Source organism: Tursiops truncatus, chromosome 16 (genome assembly GCF_011762595.2).
Source record: "Tursiops truncatus isolate mTurTru1 chromosome 16, mTurTru1.mat.Y, whole genome shotgun sequence".
NCBI lineage: Eukaryota > Metazoa > Chordata > Mammalia > Artiodactyla > Delphinidae > Tursiops > Tursiops truncatus.
In genome coordinates this window covers 58,605,009-58,624,527 of record NC_047049.1, presented here as the reverse complement: position 1 = coordinate 58,624,527, position 19,519 = coordinate 58,605,009, and the positions used below count along the sequence as shown (strand labels likewise).

General features: G+C 41.5%; 1 protein-coding gene across 10 annotated transcripts in view; it reads right to left on the bottom strand.

Moving 5' to 3' along the window:
• USP54 (ubiquitin specific peptidase 54) overlaps window positions 1-15,784 on the bottom strand; it is a 131,311-nt gene extending 115,527 nt beyond the window's left edge. For 2 of the 10 annotated variants that reach the window (XM_033842039.2, XM_073793443.1), the window contains exon 1: window positions 14,615-15,068. The gene's annotated coding sequence lies outside the window, so the exon portion shown is untranslated. Of the gene's footprint in view, window positions 1-14,614 lie in introns of all 10 variants that reach the window. The other 8 variants (XM_033842036.2, XM_073793444.1, XR_012326592.1 and 5 more) reach the window with 7 other exon arrangements.
• Between the last annotated feature and the right edge of the window lie 3,735 nt (window positions 15,785-19,519).

Here is a 19,519-nt window from a genome sequence, read left to right as displayed (position 1 = left end):
GCACGCAGCAACGAAGACCCAACACGGACAAAAATAAATAAATTAAATTAATTTTTAAAAAAACAACTATAATGAGGTATCACCGCACACAGGCCATCATCAAAAAATCTACAAACAATAAATGCTGGACAGGGTGTGGAGAAAAAAGAAACCTCTTGCATTGTTGGTGGGAACATAACTTGATACAGTCACTATGGAGAACAGTATGGAACAGTTTTTTTCTTAAAAACTAAAAACAGAACTACCATATGACCCAGCAATCCCACTACTGGGCATATACCCTGAGAAAACCATAATTCAAAAAGAATCATGCACCACAATGTTCACTGCAGCACTATTTACAATAGCCAGGACATGGAAGCAACCTTAGTGTCCATGAACAGATGAATGGATAAAGAAGATGTGGCCCATATATACAATGGAATATTACTCAGCCATAAAAAGAAACGAAATTGAGTTATTTGTAGTGAGGTGGACAGACCTAGAGTCTGTCATACAGAGTGAAGTAAGCCAGAAAGAGAAAAACAAATACCGTATGCTAATACGTATATATATGGAATCTAAAAAAAAAATGGTTCTGATGAACCTAGGGGCAGGACAGGAATAAGGACACAGACGTAGAGAATGTAATTGAGGACACGGGAGCGGGAGAGGGTAAGCTGGGACGAAGTGAGAGAGTGGCATGGACATATATACACTAGCAAATGTAAAATAGATAGCTAGTGGGAAGCAGCTGCATAGCACAGGGAGCTCGGTGCTTTGTGACCACCTAGAGGGGTTGGATAGGGAGGGTGGGAGGGAGACGCAAGAGGGAGGGGATATGGAGATATATGTATACATATAGTTGATTCACTTTGTTATACAGCAGAAACTAACACAACATTGTAACACAATTATACTCCAATAAAGATGTTTAAATAAATTGCATTAATTTAAACATTAAAAAACATTAATATCGCGATGAAGAGTAGCCCCTGCTTGCCACAATTAGAGAAAGTCCTCCCACAGAAACTAAGACCCAACACAGCAAAAATAAATTAATTAATTAAAAAAACAAAAACAAAAAAACCCTGACAACTGGAGCCCTTGTACAATTCTAGGAGAATGTAATGGTACATCTACTTTAAAAAAAAAAAAATGCAATAAACCAAAAGCCATTGAATTGTATACTTTAAATGGGTGAATTATATGGTATGTGCATTATATCTCAATAAAGCTGTTAAAAAAAGAAAGACTGGGACTTCCCTGGTGGCGCAGTGGTCGAGAGTCTGCCTGCTAATGCAGGGGACATGGGCTCGAGCCCTGGTCTGGGAAGATCCCACATGCCACGGAACAACTAGGCCCGTGAGCCACAACTACTGAGCCTGCGCGTCTGGAGCCTGTGCTCCGCAACGAGAGGCCACGAAAGTGAGAGGCCCGCGCACCGCGATGAAGAGTGGCCCCCACTTGCCGCAACTAGAGAAAGCCCTTGCCCAGAAAGGAAGACCCAACTCAGCCAAAAATAAAAATTAATTAATTAATTAAAGTATCCTTAATTTAAAAAAAAAAGAAAGAAAGACTGGGAAACTGTGGGATTATGACTGTAACAAGAACAATCTCTTGATCTATTAACCTTGTAATTCTAAATAGAAGTAATAGAATTTAAGAATAGAAATAGAAGAAATTTGTTATGATAAATCAGCCTATACTAAATCTTTTGGGTTAATACTCCATATCATCTGTTTGATCACTTATAATTTAATTTTTCTGTATTTAACATTAATTTTACAGGTCTGCACTTTTCCAACTACTTTCCTCTTTTTGGATATCAGGACATTTGTCTCTGGTTTTTATGATTTCTCAAAGATTAACAACAGTGACTCTGAGATCATCAGCCAGTTAATTCAGTACTCTGAAATTCAACTGAGCCTTAAAATTTAAATTCACTTTAAAATGATCATTCTTGCCATCTGGGATAGTTTGTAGTTTACAATTTGCTATATACTTCCTAGTTTGAAAACTATTGTCCTTGCTGCTAGTAATAATCTATAGAGTGCTTATTTTTTAAAGAACTTTAGAATTTCTCAAAAATCCTATAAATAGGTTAAATAGAAATTAATATACCATTATCCTATTTTACAATATGGAAACCGAAGAACAGAGAAATTTAAATTATTTACCCAAGGTCAAAGAGCTACAATGAACCAAAATCTCCTATTGCAGCCTAGGGCTCTTTTCATAAGGTCATGTAGATCTCTAACACAAAACTACTTAAGACAGCACACAAAGCTTCTTGCTTAAAAACTGATTTTTCAGTTAGTGGTTGACAGGGGTTAAGGAGTGGGTAGATGCAAAGGAAGTGGGTATAGCTGTAAAAGGGTAATATGATGTATCCTGTGGTGATGAAAATATTCTGTACCCTCACTGTATCAATGTCAATATGCTGGTTGTGATTTGGCACTACAGTTTTACAAGATATTACCACTGGATGAAACTGGGTAAAGAGTATATCAGACCTCTATTTCTGTGTGAATTTTGAGAAGTATCTCAAAAGAAAAAAGTTTACTAAAAAATAATTAATAATTGATATTTCTTTTTTAAGCCAACTTGATTTTAAAGAAGCTTACTTAAAGTGAATAGTTTAGGTAAATTAAAACAAAATACAATCATGCATAGGGCTCTGAAAGCCAGCACAGGGGACTTAAAAAGCTGCTAAGTCCCATTAACTAAAGCTTTAAAAAAGCCATAGAGATCCCTGGAAATTAAAAAGAAACCCCCAGGATTTTTGTTTCCCAAAGAAGCAAAATAAAACAAGACAGTATAGGAAATAAACTATTAAGTCACCTCAAAACGAATCACTAGAATAAAGTTAAAACCACCAAAGCTTTCCTCAACCATCGACACACTTTACTGCAAACCTCAACTTAGAGAAAAAAATGAATGTGCACATGTGTCACCTTCAACTTGATATTCACAACCACACATTTCAAAAGAGTCCCAAAATTGCTTCTGTTTATTTGCTACTCACAAAGTGCCTGAAGCTTCAACCATTTCCTGCTTCTCCCAGCTGCAGGACTTGCAATTAGGAAAACATTCACTCAGCATCTAGAGCAGGTCTGGTTAGAAGGATGAGCTCATCCCTTCAGATGTGCACCTGATCCTCAGGAAGTTGCTCCTCCTCCAGCCAGCAGGTCTTTGTATGTTTAAAGTGACACCCACAACCTGTGTAACCACTTGGACAGAGCCAGAACAAGTCCTTCTCTATACATGCCTACTGCCACGGAATCATTTCCTGCTCTGGCCACCTCACATAGCCACCAAATTCAGGCGGCAGCATAGCAGTAGCAGCTGCTGCTGCTCCCAGTATGGCCTCACTAGAGAAGGATTTCATTTTCAGCTTATAATGGAGGTCAGGTTCTTCACTTCTACCCTGTGAACATCACGCTATTTGTTTCAACAGGTCCTTGCCCAGAGTCAGACCTGACGAATCACCCTTTTCAGAACTTACAACTCATTTTCTTAAACCAGGAATGTAATACTTCTCCATTCTCTTATTCTGCTTGTCTTGTCTACAAGTCTCAATTAACAGAGGCAGCTAAATGCACTATATGCATTTACAGCTAAATGCTCCAAACCCAAGTTTGCCCCTCAGTTTCATTACTTCTAAGAAAACATTTACTCTGCCATAGCTGTCCATTTATTGGTAAAACACATAATAATACTAACTCAAAAGATACGTAGAATTCACTTCAAAGTGATGTAATATTGGTACTTTAATTGTCTTCAATCAAAAGTATCTGGATACTGGGCTTCCCTGGTGGTGCACTGGTTAAGAATCTGCCTGCCAATGCAGGGAACATGGGTTCAAGCCCTGGTCCGGGAAGATCCCACATGCCGCGGACCAACTGAGCCCGTGTTCCGCAACAAGAGAAGCCACTGCAATGAGAAGCCAGCGCACCGCAACAAAGATGAGCCCCCACTCACCGCAACTAGAGAAAGCCCGTTCACAGCAACAAAGACCCAACGCAGCCTAAAGTAAATAATAAAATAATTTTTTTTTTTTTGCAGTACACGGGCCTCTCACTGTTGTGGCCTCTCCCGTTGCGGAGCACAGGCTCTGGACGCGCAGGCTCGGCGGCCATGGCTCACGGGCCCAGCCGCTCCACGGCATGTGGGATCTTCCCGGACCGGAGCACGAACCCGTGTCCCCTGCATCGGCAGGCGGACTCTCAACCACTGCGCCACCAGGGAAGCCCTAAAATAAATTTTTTTTTAAAAAAGTACCTGGGTACCAAATAGTCATTCAACAAATATTTCTGTGCACCTGTTATATAAAACTGTCTGACGGTGCTGGACTGGGCTTTCAACTTAAAAAAAAAAATCTAATAAATAGCCCTTCGCATCTCAGCCTTCCACAGGACCTTTGCAGTATTTTTACCTCTGTCATGGTAAGCTTCTAATACACTAACAGGCTGAGTTAGGAATATAAACTAGTTGGAATAACATCAAATTCATTAGTGGTTACCTTTGAGAGATGGCAAGGGACTTGTGATCAAGAAGGAGAAAACAAGGAGGCTTCAACTTATTTAGTAATATTTAATTTGCTGGATAGTAGACACAAGGTTCCTTATTGTATTATTCTTCTTAAATGTCTTAAATAATAAATAATAAAAATTTTTAAACAGAGAACTTCTGAGCATCAAAAGACACAGTCAACAGAGTGAAAAGACAACCCACAGAATCGGAGAAAATATTTGCAAATCATTTATCTGATATGGAGTTAATATCTAGAATATATAAAGAACTCCTAGAAGTTAACAACAAGTGATTGAAAAGTGCACAAAGGACAATAGACGTTTCTCCAAAGAAGATATACAGATGGCCGATAAGCATATGAAAAGATGCTCAACATCACGAGTCTTTAGGGAAATGCAAATCAAAACCAAAATGAAAATTGAAAACACCCATTAGGATGGATACTATCAAAGAAAAAAAAAACAGAAAATAGCAGCTGTGAATGAGGATGTGAAGAAACTGGAACTCCTAGTGGGAATGTAAAATGGTACAGCCACCATAGAAAATGGTAAGGCAATTCCTCAAAAAAATTAAAGACAGAATTATCATACGATCCAGCAATTCCACTTATGGGTATATATCCAAAAGAACTGAGAGGACTGGCCAAGATGGTGAGGTAGGAAGATCCTGAACTCACCTCCTCCCACGGGCACACCAAAATAACAACTATTTACAGAGGAAATACTGATGAGAAAAACTGGAAGACCAGGAGAAAAGATCTTCTACAACTAAAGAAATAAAGAAGGAACCACAAAAAGTTGGGTAGGAGGGGTGGTGACATGGTATAGTCAAAACCCATATCCCCAGGTAGGCAAACCACAGGTGGGAGGACAACTACAGTTGAAGAGGTTCTTCTCAAGGAACAAGGAGTCCAAGGCCCACAACCAGCTCTCCAGGCCTGGGTCTTGCACCGGGACAACAAGCCCCACATTTGGCTTTGAAGGCCAGTGGGGCTTACTTTCAGGAGAGGCAGAGGGCTGTGGGAAATAGAGACTCCACTTTCAAAGGGTACACACAAAATCTCACACACTCCAGGACTCAGCACAGAAGAAGTAATTTGAAAAGAGCCTGGGTCAGAACCCCCTGCTGATCTTGGAGAGCCTCCTGGAGAGGCAGGAGACAACTGGAGCTCATCCTGGGGACAAAGACACTGGCAGCAGCCATTTTGGGGAGCTCATTCTACCATGCGGACATTGGTACTGGCAAGCGCCAATTTGGAATCCACCCTTTAGCTTATTAATGCCGAGACCCAGCCCCACCTACCAGCCTCTCAGCACCAGTACTGGGACACTTCAGTCCAGCAGCTAGCCAAGCAGGAACACAGCCCCACCTACCAGTAGACTGGCCAGAGACACTGGGACACAGCCTCACCCACCAGTGGGCCAGCACTAGCCTCAGGACCAGCCTCTCCCACCAGTGGGCAGGCACCAGCAGAGGAATCCAATACCAGTAGGCTGATACCACCTTCAAGATACCCAGGACCCCAGAGTCAACCATATCAGGAACCTGCCCACCCCCACGCCCCTGGGCCCTGGCCCTACCCACTAGCAAGCTGACAACAGCTCTGCGACACCTTGGACCCCTCAGCTGGCTGCCTCAGGATCCAGCCCCACTCACCAGTGGGCCAATACCAGCTTGGGACACCCCAGACCCCACAGCCAGCTCTGTCAGGAACTAGCCCTACCCATAGGCAGGCCAACACTAGATCCAGGACCCCCAGCCCCACAACCACCCACCCTGGAACATGGCTCTGCCCATCAGTGTGCCAGCACTAGCCCCAGGACCCCTGGAGCCCCAGAGCCAGCCTCCTCATGACCTGGCCCCATACACCAGCAGCCAGTAGCCTCTGCACAAGTCAGGACATGGCAACCAACCAGAGAGGGGGCCAGCCACACCTACCAGACCACCCATAGTAGTCAACCCACCACAACAGAAGGACCCACGCACATAGCTCTGGTGACCAGAGGGAAGTGCACTACTGGGATGCATAGGATGTCTCTTACAAAAGGCCACTTCTCCAAGATCAGGAAACATAACCAATCTACCAAATATATAGAAATAAAAACAGCAAATTAGGCAAAATGAGGTGACAGAAGAATATGTTCCAAATGAAGGGACAAGATAAATCTCCAGAAGAACTAAGTGAGTGGAGATAAGCAATCTACCCAATAAAGAGTTCAAGGTAATGATTGTAAAAATGTTCAAAGAAAAAAAAAATGTTCAAAGAACTCAGGAGAAGATTGGATGAAAAGAGTCAGAAGTCAGAAGTTTTTAACAAAGAGTTAGAGAATATAAAGAAGAACCAAATGGAGTTGAAGAATACAATAAATAAAATAAAAAATACACTAGAAGGAATCAACAGTAGATTAGATGATACAGAGGGATGGACCAGCAAGCTGGAAGACAGAGTAGTGAAAATCACTGAAGCTGAACAGAAAAAAGAAAAAACAAATGAGGACAGCTTAAAAGACCTCTCAGACAACATCAAGCATTCTAACATTCACACTGTAGGGGTCCCAGAAGGAAAGGAGAAAGAAAAGGACAGAGAACATATTTCGAGATATAATACCTGAAAACTTCCCTAACCTGGAAAAGAAAACAGACATCCAGGTCCAGGGAGCACAGAGAGTCTCAAGAGGATCAATCCAAAGAGGACAACACACAGACACATTGTAATCAAAGTGGCAAAAATTAAAGATAAAGACAGAATACTAAAAGCAGCAATGTAAAAGCAACAAGTTACAGATGAACTCCCATAAGGCTATCAGCTGTCTTTTCAGCAGAAACTCTGCAGGCTAGAGAGAGTGGCACAATATATTTAAAGTGATGAAAAGGAAAAACCTACAACCAAGAATACTCTACCTTTCAAGGCTTTCATTCAGATTTGATAGAGAAATCTAAAGTTTACAGACAAGAAAAAGCTAGCTAAAAGAGTTCAGCACCACCAAACCAACTTTACAGAAATGTTCAGCAGACTTCTCTAAGTAAAATAAAAAAAAGTCCACAACTAGAAATATAAAAACTACAAAAAGAAAAATCTCATTGGTAAAGGTAGTAAACCAACCACATGTAAAGCTAGTAGAAGAGTAAAAAGACAAAAGTACTAAAATCATCTGTATTCACAATAAGTAGTTAAGGGATACACACAGATGTAGCATATGATGTCAAAACCAGCAAACATGCGTGGGGAGTCAGGGGGGAGTAAAAATGCAGGGCTGTCAAAATGCATCTGAATTTAAGAGATCAGTAACTTAAAATAATCACATACATATAGATATATAGCTATATATAAACGTCATGGTAGGGACTTCCCTGGTGGCACAGTGGTTAAGAATCCGCCTGCCAATGCAGGGGGCACAGGTTCGAGCCCTGCTCTGGGAGGATCCCACATGCCACAGAGCAACCAAGCCCGTGTGCCACAACTACTGAGCCTGCGCTCCAGAACCCACAAGCCACAATGACTGAGCCCCTGTGCCACAACTACTGAAGCCCACGTGCCCAGAGCCCGTGCTCCACAACAAGAGAAGCCACCGAAATGAAAAGCCTGCGTACCACAATGAAGAGTAGCCTCCACCTGCTGCAACTAGAGAAAGCCTACACGCAGCAACAAAGACCCAATGCAGAAAAATAAAATAAATAAATAAATAAAATGTTTTTAAAAGATATTAAAAAATATGAACCCCATGGTAACCACAAGCCAAAAATCTATAATAAAACCACACACAAAAAAAGAGAAAGGAATCCAAACAGAGCACTAGTCATCAAATTACAGTGCAAAAGATCAAAAGAAGAATGATTTCACTTATATGTGGGATCTAAAAAACAAAACAAATGAGTAAACAAAACAAAACAGAATTATAGATACAGAGAGCAAATAAGTGGTTTCCAGAGGGAATGGTGGCTGGGGGGAGAAAAGAAATAGGTGAAGGAAATTAAGAGGTACATACTTCCAGTTGCAAAATAAATGAGTATGGGTATGAAATGTACAGTCTGGGGAATATATTCAATATCTATGTAATATCTTTGGTGACATATCATAACTAGACTTAGCATGGTGATCATTTTGAAATATATAGAAATATCGAACCGCTATGCTGTGTAACAGGAACTAACATAGTGTTGTAGGTCAATTGTACTTCAAAAACAAACAAACAAATTCATAGAAAAAGAGATCAAATTTGTGGTTACCAAGGTGGGGAGGGGGAGGAGGGAGATTTAGATGAAGGCAATCAAAAGGTACAAACTTCCAGCTATAAGATAAATAAGTACTAGGGATGTAATGTACAACATGATAAATATAATGAACACTGCTGTATGTTATATATGAAAGTTGTTAAGAGAGTAAATCCTAAGAGTTCTCATCACAAGGAAAAAAATTTTTTTCCATTTCTTTAATTTTGTATCTACATGAGATAATGGATGTTCACTAAACTTACTGTGATAATAATTTCATGATGTATTTAAATCAAATCACTATGCTGTACAACGTAAACTTATACAGTGCTGTATGTCAATTATATCTCAATAAGACTGGGGGAAAAAAAAGAACTGAAAGCAGGTTCATAGCAGCATTATCCACAATAGCCAAAAGATGGAAGAAATGCAAGTGAACGGGTAAGCAAAATGTAACATACACATACAATGGAATATTATTCAGCCTTAAAAAGGAAGGAAATTCTGACACATGCTACAACATATATGAACCTTATGCTAAGTGAAATAAGCCATGCACAAAAGGACAAATACTCTATGATTCCATCTATATTAAGTACTTAGAAGAGTCAAATTCAGAAACAGAAAATAGAATTGTGGTTGCCAAGCACTACAGGGAGGGAGGAATGGGGAGTTGTTTAATGGGTGTTGAGTTTCAATTTTGCAAGATGAGAATAGTTCTGGAGATTGGTTGCACAACAATGTGAATATGTTTAATACACTGAATTGTACACTTATAAAAGGTTAAGGTGGTAAATTCTACATTGTGTATTTTACCACAGTTAAAAAAAAAGAGAGAGAACTAATCAAAATAGGTCTAAACCTGCTAAATATAAATTACTGAGTGAGAAATATTTTAAATCCTAGTTCAAACAGTCTGGTGCTTTTCTCTTCTTTCAAAAATCAATTCAAGCTTGGGACTGCCCTGCTGGCCCAGTGGTTGGGACTGTGCACTTCCACTACAGGGGACACCGGCTTGATCCCTGGTGGGGGAACTAAGATCCCACATGCTGTGCGGCCGAAGAAAAAAACAAAAATCAATTCAAGCTTTACTGTGATATTTGTTGGAAAAAACTGATGTGCCATAGGCAATAAATGAATTTATTGCTCTGATCAATTTCATAAAACTGAAGAACCTAATATATTGGGGGTAGCTAATGTACACCTATAGAAGGAAGTCGAAAGTACAAACACACCTCACTTTATTGTGCTTCACTTTTTCATTATTATTATATTTGTTATGGTGGTCTGTGATCAGTGATCTTTGATGTTACTATTGTAATTATTTTGGGGCACCACAAACCATGCCCATATAATACGGCAAATTTGATAAATGTTGCTTTCTTCTTACCACTCCACCAACCAGCTGTCCCCCCTTCTCTTTCCCTCTTCAAGGGCTTCCCTATCCTCTGAGACACAACAATATTGAAATTAGGCCAATTAATAACCCTACACTGGCCTCTAAGTGTTCAAGTGAAAGGAAGAGTCACATGTCTCTCGCTTTAAATCAGAAGCTAGAAATGATTAAGCTTAGTGAGGAAGGCATGTCAAGAGCCGAGATAAGCCAAAAGCTATGCCTTATGCATGAAACAGTTAGCCAAGTGGTGAATGCAAAGGAAAAGTTCTTGAAAGAAATTAAAAGTGCTACTCCAGTGAACACACAAATGATAAGAAAGTGAAACAGCCTTACTGATGATATAGAGAAAGTTTAAGTGGTCTGGGTAGAAGATCAAACCAGCCACAACATTCTCTTAAGCCAAAGCCTGCTCCAGAGCAAGGCCCAAACTCTACTCAATTCTATGAAGGCTAAGAGGAGTAGGGAAGCTGCAGAAGAAAAGTTTGAAGCTATCAGAGGTTGGTTCATGAGGTTTAAGGAAAGAAGTCACTTCCGTAACATAAAAGTGCAAGGTGAAGTAGCAAGTGCTGATGTAGAAGTTGCAGCAAGTTATCCAGAAGATGTGGCTAAGACAATTAATAAAGGTGGCTACACTAAACAACAGATTTTCAATGTAGACAAAATAGCCTTCTATTAGAAGAAAATGACATCTAGGACTTTCATAGCTAGAGAGAAGTCAAAGTTTGGCTTCAAATCTTCAAAGGACAGGCTGACTCTCTTGTTAGGGGCTAATGCTATTACCAAACTGAACTCAGGTCCACTTGTCCAATAGGCAGGAAAGCCAATCTACTGACACTAAGTTGTGGTGAAGGAAAGTACAGCATTTATTGCAGGGTGCCAAGCAAGGCAAACAGGTAACTCATGCTCAAAAGACCTGAATTCCCTGTTGGCTTTCAGGGAAGGGTTTTTAAAGGCAACATTAGGGATGAGGGTTGCAGGGTGCCAAGATCAGCTCATGGACTTTCTTCTGGTTGGTTGAAGATGAGATAACAGGATGACATTTTGGAAATTTTAATCATCAACTTTCTGGTTCTAACCAGTCTGGGGTCTAGCACTTGTGGTCAGCATGCAGTCACCTCCACCTGGGTGGTGGTTTTATTTTCTGCAGAACAACTCAAAGATATGCATCAGATTGTTATGTATATCACTTGAGGAGGAACTAGGAGTCCTGTGATTCTGTTTTTATTTATTTATTTATTTATGGCTAAGTTGGGTCTTTGTTGCTGCATGGGCTTTCTCTAGTTGTGGTGAGCAGGGTCTACTCTTTGCTGAGGTGTGCGGGCTTCTCATTGCAGTGGCTCCTCTTGTTGTGGAGCACGGACTCTAGGCATGCGGGCTTCAGTAGTTGTGGCTCGTGCGCTCTAGAGCACTGGCTCCGTAGCTGTGGCACATGGGTTTAGTTGCTCCATGGCATGTGGGATCTTCCTGGACCAGGGCTCAAACCCGTGTCCCCTGCATTGGCAGGCGGATTCTTAACCACTGAGCCACCAGCAAAGCCCGTGATTCTGTTTTATAGCTGAACTATTGTTTAAGCTATCATTACTTTTCTTGCTTGACTGCTTTTCCTTTGCTTCTGCATTCCCTCACTTCTCTAATTACTAACTGCTTGAGTCTACTCTGTGGAACTCAAGGAAGGCCTAGGAGACTAAAACGTTTCTCTACAAACAAGAAACAGGGGACACAGAGGGGCTTTTGTACCCAGGAAGGCCCCACAAGGTCCTGCTCGGTTTCAATGCAACTGGTGACTTTGATAGGGATAGGATAGGATAGTTATACAGGTAGTTGTAGAAGTCCCAGTATGGGATTATAGAGAGGGAAACCTAGGAAACTTTGGGAGACCACTGTAAGTTAATGATCGCTCAAGAAAGCTATCAGAATGTCGTGGAACACAGCAGCCTTGCTTAACTATAAAGTGATAAATAAAAGCAGGAGATATGTCCCAGGTCATTAGGTGAAAGAAAAATGTTACCACCCTTCTACTGATTTGAATAAGCGCAATGACAGTCCTAGTTTGACCCATACGGTCAGACACTGTCCTGCCCAATACGAAGGAGGAGCTAGTGATGTAAGCCTGAGGTCTACTTGAAGAAGGCTGTCTTTTCCCCTCCCCTACTCTCCTTTTATTATAAAATTGTAGCCCACTTAATCCTTGGGGCAGAGCCTCCTTGCCTGACCACTTGCATCTCTCACAAGCGTCCTTTATTAATAAATCTACTTCTTGCCTATTACTTTGCCTCTCCCTGAATTCCTTCTGCACTGAGACACAAAGAACCTGAGCCTCAGTAAGTCCAGACACCAGGTGAGAGATTCTAATTAAAGGACCGTGGGTTCAAGTCCCAATCAGTGTTTTGGCCAGGTTCAAGTCCCAGACTCATGGGTTCAAGTCCCAATCTGGGTTTAGGCTGGGTTCAAGTCCCAGCACGTGGGTTCAAGTCCCAATCTGAGGTGCACAGTTTCAAGTTTAGGTTAAAACCAATGCTCATTTACCATTTTGAAAATCCTAGAGCCCTTAAGAATTATGCTAAGTCAGGACTTCCCTGGTGGTCCAGTGGTCAAGACTCTGTGCTCCCAATGCAGGGGGCCCGGGTTTGATCCCTGGTTGGGGAACTGGATCCCACACGCCACAACTAAAGAGCCTGCATGCTGCAACAAAGATCCCGCATGTTGCAACTAAGACCTGGCACAGCCAAATTAATAAATAAATATTTAAAAAAAAAAAGAATTACGCTAAGTCTACTCTGCAAACGGAACAACAAAGCCTGGATGACAGCACATCTGTTTACAACATGGTTTACTGAATATTTTAAGTCCACTGTTGAGATAAGAAAAAAAGATTCCTCTCAAAATATTGCTGTTCACTGACAATGTACCTGGTCACCCAAGAGTCCTGATGGAGATGTACAACCAGATTAATGTTGTTTTCATGCTTGCTAACACAGCATCCATTCTGCAGCTCATGGATTAACGAGTAATACTGACTTTCAGGTCTTATTGAAATAGAAGGGAAGGGGGCAGGGAACAACCTCTAAAAGAATGACATAGGGACTGCCCTGGCAGTCTAGTGGTCAAGACTCCACACTTCCAACGCAGGGGGCGTGGATTCGATCCCTGGTCAGGGCACTATATCCCACACGCCACAGGGCGCGGCCAAAAAAAAAAAAAGGACATAGCCCTTGAGGATATGACATACACTGGTTAGAATCAACTACATCCAAGACAGCAGAAGATTCGACTGCCAGTGCACCTTGAGCCTCATTATATGCTCACTATAATACACTAGCATCTAAGTGCCACACCTACAGTGTCATTGGTGCCATGAGTTTGGAGGCTAACCATAAAAGGTCAAAAAGTGGGCAGTGGTCCAATTCCTGGAACTCTCCACCCCTTCCCCAAAATAGTTGGAATAATCCTCCCACTCGTTAGCCTATGAAATTATTCAGCCCATAAAAACTAACCACCCCATATTTCAGGGCCTCTTGCCTTCTGAGATGGCCCACACTCTGTCTGTGGAGTGTGTTTCTCCCAAAACCATTCTCATCTTTTGAGATGGAGCACATTCTGTCTGTGGAATGTGTATCTCTAAATAAATCCACTCCTTATCTATCACTTTGTCTCTCACGGAATTCTTTCTGTGATGAGACATAAAGAACCTGAGCTTCGGGGCTTCCCTGGTGGCGCAGTGGTTGAGAATCCGCCTGCCAATGCAGCGGACAAGGGTTCAATCCCTGGTCCGGGAAGATCCCACATGCCACGGAGCAACTAAGCCCGTGCGCCACAACTACTGACCCTGTGCTCTAGAGCCCGTGAGCCACAACTACTGAGCCCACGTGATGCAACTACTGAAGCCCACGTGCCTAGAGCCCGTGCTCCACAACGAGAGTAGCCACTGCAATGAGAAGCCCGCGCACTGCAACGAAGAGTAGCCCCTGCTCGCCGCAACTAGAGAAAGCCCACGCGCAGCAACGAAGACCCAACATAGCCAAAAATAAATAAATAAAAATAATAAATAAATTTATTAAAAAAAAAAGAAAAAGAACCTGAGCTTCATTAAGTCCTGAGACCAAGTGTGTGATCACAATTAAAAGACAGTGGGTTCAAGTCCCTATCTGGGTGTGCAGCTTCATTATTATTTAAGAAATACATTTCGTAAGGCTATAGCTGCAATAGATAGTAATTCCTCTGATGGATCTGGGCAAAGTCAATTGAAAACCTTCTGGAAAGGACTCATCATTCTAGATGCTGTTAAGAATATTTGTGGGTAAATCCCTGGCGGTCCAGTGGTTAGGACTCCATGCTCTCACTGCCAAGGGCCCGGGTTCGATCACTAGTTGGAGAACGAAAACCCCACAAGCCACGTAGCGTGGCCAAAAAAAAAAAAAAGAATATTTGTGCTTCATGGGAAGAGGTCAAATTTCAATATCAGCAGGAGTTTGGAAGAGGTTTATTCCCAACCTTCATAGATGACTTTGAGGGGTTCGTGATAAAACTTGAACAGATATGGAGTTACTCCTTATGGAGGAGCAAAGAAAGTGGTCTCTTGAGGTGGAATCTACTCCTGGTGAACATGCTGTGAAGATTGCTGAAATGACAAGAAAGGATTTAGAATATTGCATAAACTTAGTTGATAAAGCAGTGGCAGGGTTTGAGAGGATTGACAACAATTTTGAAAGAAATTCTACTGTGGGTAAAATGCTATCAAACAGCACTGCATAGTACAGAGAAGTCATTCATAAAAGGAAGAGTCAATTGATGTGGCAAACTTCATTGTATTCTTATTTTAAGAAACCATCACCACCACCCTAAGCTTCAGCAACTGTCACCCTGATCAGTCAGCAGCCATAAACACTGAGGTAAGACTCTCTACCAGCAAAAAGATTACAAATCATTACAGGCTCAGATGATGGTTACCATTTTCTAACAATAAAGTATTTTTTAATTAAGATATGTACAATTTTGGGAGTTCCCTCACGGTCCAGTGGTTAGGACTTGGCGTTTTCACTGCTGCGGCCCCGGGCTCAATCCCTGGTCAGGGAACTAAGATCCTGCAGCCCTCGGAGCGTGGAAAAAAAAAAGTACATTTTTTAGACATAATGCTATTGCACACTTAGTAGACTACAGTATAAATATAATTTTTATATGCAGTGGGATATAAAAATTCAGGTGAGTCACTTTATTGCAGTATTCTCTTTATTGTGGTGGTCTGGAACCAAACCTGCAATGCCTATAAATATCACCACTAAGGTTTGCTGAAAAAACAAAGACTTAACCTAAAGTACACAGTCCCCAAATACTAAAATGAAAGCTTAGAAATAAAATAATTATTCTTCTTCATATTCTATACAAAGTTTGAAATCTGCATTAAAGTGTATTAGCCCCATTCCTGAGGCTTATTTAGAAAGGGTGGAAGTAAGGAAACTACAATTAAAAAACTAAGAAATAATCCTTCAGAGGAAGTATGTGCTTCATAGGTTATTGTAAAGATTAAATGGATTACTATATGTAAAGTGTTGAGCATAGTGGCTGGCACATTATATTGCTCAACAAAAGTTATTCAAACTTTCTCCATTTTCTCATGTCCCTATTTTTTCCCCTTAAACCAACATAATCAAAATTAGTTTGACTGTTTTTTGTTGTTGTTTTTTTTGTTGTTGTTTTTGGCGGTACGCAGGCCTCTCACTGTTGTGGCCTCTCCCTTTGCGGAGCACAGGCTCTGGACGCGCAGGCTCAGCGGCCATGGCTCACGGGCCCAGCCGCTCTGCGGCATGTGGGATCTTCCCAGACTGGGGCACGAACCCGCGTCCCCTACATCGGCAGGCGGACTCTCAACCACTGCGCCACCAGGGAAGACCAGTTTGACTGTTTTTAACACAAACATGAACAGTATTTGAAATAACTTTCTGCGGTTCACAAAGTGATTTTATAATCACTATCATTAAATACAGTTCAATGAAGAAAAAAAGGAAAGAAAACTAAAATTTGAGTGCCTACAACATGATAGCTACTGCACTGAGAATTAACATTTATTATTTCACTTAATTTGTTCAAGTAGGTTATTATTATACTAATTTCACAGATAAGAGAGCTAAGGTTCAGAAATATTTCATAATTTGACCAACTTTGCACAGTAGTATTAAATTGAAGGGCTGAGATTTGAATGCTGTCTGGCTCCAAAGTTCATACCCTTATCACTAAAAACTATCTTAAGCCCTGTGAGAGAGAGTTTTTTATTCTCTTGTTCAATTACTCATTCATTCACTCCCTCACTCAATCAAACAATTCAATGGTGCCAGGCACACTGTTCTAAACTAGTGATATGAAAATTAGTAAAACAGCATCTGCCCTCATAGCCTAGAGGGTGTATGTGTCTGAAGGAGGGATGGATGAACACAAATCAACCAGAAAACAATTAAGAAAGAGTTCAGTAACAGTAATATAAGCAGAATGCTGTTGAAACATGGAGGGTAAATATTAGCTTGGGAGAATCTGGAGAAGCACTGCAGAAGAAATATGATTTCACCTGAAATTTTTAAAATATGTGCTTATAACTTGATAAAAAAGCATCTACACAAAAACCTACAGGGGCCTTCCCTGGTGGTCCAGTGGTTAAGAATCCACCTTCCAATGCAGGGGACGCAGGTTTAATCCCTGGTTGGGGAACTAACATCCCACATGCCACAGGGCAACTAAGCCCACAAGCCGCAACTACTGAGCCCGCACACTCTGGAGCCTGCATGCCACAACTAGAGAAGCCCGTGCACTGCAACAAAGAAGAACCCACGAACCAAAACAAAAGACCCAGCACAGCCAAAAAACAAAAAAACAAAAAGAAAAACCTACAGCTAACATCACACTTAAAGGTGAAATACTAAATACTTTCCCCCTAAGGTTGGGAACAAAGCAAGGATGTCTGCTCTCACTACTCTTAATCAACATAATATTAGAAGTTCTAGGCACTGTAATAGGTAAGAAAGAGAAATAAAAGGCATACAGATTGGAAAGGGAGAAATAAAACTCTATTTGCAAATGACATAATGTCTACATAGTAAATCCCAAGGAATCTACAAAAACACTCCTAGAAGTAATAACAAGGCCACAGGATATAAGATTAACACCAAAAAAATCAAATGCATTTCTTTTTTCTTTTTTTTTTGGCTGCGCTGGGTCTTCGCTGCGGGGCGTGGGCTTCTCTAGTTGTGTTGCCTGGGCTTAGTTACCCCACGGCATGTAGGATCTTAGTTCCCTGACCAGGTATCAAACCCGCATCCCCTGCATTGGAAGGCGGGTTCTTAACCACTGCACCACCAGGGAAGTTCCAATTGCATTTCTATATACAGTTGACCCTTGAACAACACAGGGGTCAGGGTGCAGAACCCCCTAAGCAAGAGGAAAATCCACTTATAACTTTACAGTCACCCTCCAGTATGGGCAGTTCCATAACCTCGGATTCAACCAACAGAGGATTATGTAGTACTACAGTATGCATTTATTTTTACAAATCCATTTATAAGTGTACCTGCATAGTTCGAACCTGTACTGTTGGAGGGTCAACTGTACTAACAACAGACATGCAGAAAACAAAATAAAAAACACATTACCATTTACAATCACTGTAAAAAAAACTAAATACTTAAGTATATACACTTTCCAAAAACATGTACAGGGTCTGTATGCTAAAAGTTTGATGAAAGAAATCAAAGATGACATAAATAAACAAGCTTGTTCATTGATTGGAAGACTCAACGTGATAAAAATGTCAATTCTCCCCAAATTAATCTATAAGTTTAATGCAATTCCTATAAAAATCCCAGAAAGGCCTTCTTTAGACCTAAACAAGCTTATTCTAAAATTTACATGGAGGTCTTCCCTGGTGGCACAGTGGTTAAGAATCCGCCTGCCAATGCAGGGGACATGGGTTCGAGCCCTGGTCCAGGAAGATCCCACATGCTGTGGAGCAACTAAGCCCGTGCACCACAACTACTGAGCCTGCGCTCTAGAGCCCACGAGCCACAACTACTGAGCCCGTGCTCCGCAACAAGAGGAGCCACCGCAATGAGAAGCCTGAACACTGCAACGAAGAGTAGCCCCGCTCGCTGCAACTAGAGAAAGCCCGCGCACAGCAACGAAGACCCAACGCAGCCAAAATTAATTTTTTAAAAAAAACGCACAAATTTTTTATCTTACACTTCTGAGGTTAAAAGTCCAACACACTCTCACTGGGCTATAATCATGGTGGTAGTAAGGCTACTGTTCTCTTCTGGTTCTATTGCAGAATCTTTCCTTGACTTTTCTAGATGCTTAAGGGATGCCTGCATGCCTCTGCTTACGGTCCTCTTTCCTCCATATTCAAAACCAGCAACAGAGATTGAGTCCTTCTCACATAGCATCTCTTCTGCCTCCCTCTTCCACTTTTAACAATCCTTTTAATTACATTGAACCCATCTGGATAATACAGGATAATCTCCCTATTTTAAAATCAGCTGATTAGCAACCTTAATTCCTTTTTGCCATGAGGGAACATACAGGTTCTGAGGATAAGGACACAGATATATTCGAGAGGGCTATTATTCTGCTTACCACAACTAATTTAACCAAAAAAAAAAAAAAAAAAAAAAAGTAAAAGTGGGCTTCCCTGGTGGCGCAGTGGTAGAGAGTCCGCCTGCCGATGCAGGGGAAACGGGTTCGTGCCCCGGTCCGGGAAGATCCCGCATGCCGTGGAGCGGCTGGGCCCGTGAGCCATGGCCGCTGAGCCTGCGGAGCCTCTGCTCCGCAAGGGGAGAAGCCACAACAGTGAGAGGCCCGCGTACTGCAAAAAAAAAAAAAAAAAAAAAAAAAATGTTATACTTACATTGGGAGACAAAGTGTGTGTGTATGGGGGTGGAGGTAGGAAATAGCAGTTTAAGCATACTATTTAGAAATATATATGAAGGTAAATACAAAAAAGAAAAAAAAGACAACATTTAAAAGTGCTCTGGGGCTTCCCTGGTGGCGCAGTGGTTGAGAGTCCGCCTGCCGATGCAGGGGACACGGGTTCGTGCCCCGGTCCGGGAAGATCCCACATGCCGCGGAGCGGCTGGGCCCGTGAGCCATGGCCGCTGAGCCTGCGCGTCCGGAGCCTGTGCTCCACAACGGGAGAGGCCACAACAGTGAGACGCCCGTATACTGCAAAAAAAAAAAAAAAAAGTGCTCTGAAGAACAAGAATCAGGAGTCGGTAAGGAAGAGTAGAGCAGAAGAAAGATGTTTTTCCTTATAAGCCTTAAAGTATCATTTCACTTTTAAATAATGTACATGCATTACTATGACTTGATTTTACTTTTAATGGCCTCAAATTTGCATGGCTTTATTGGCACAGAGATTGG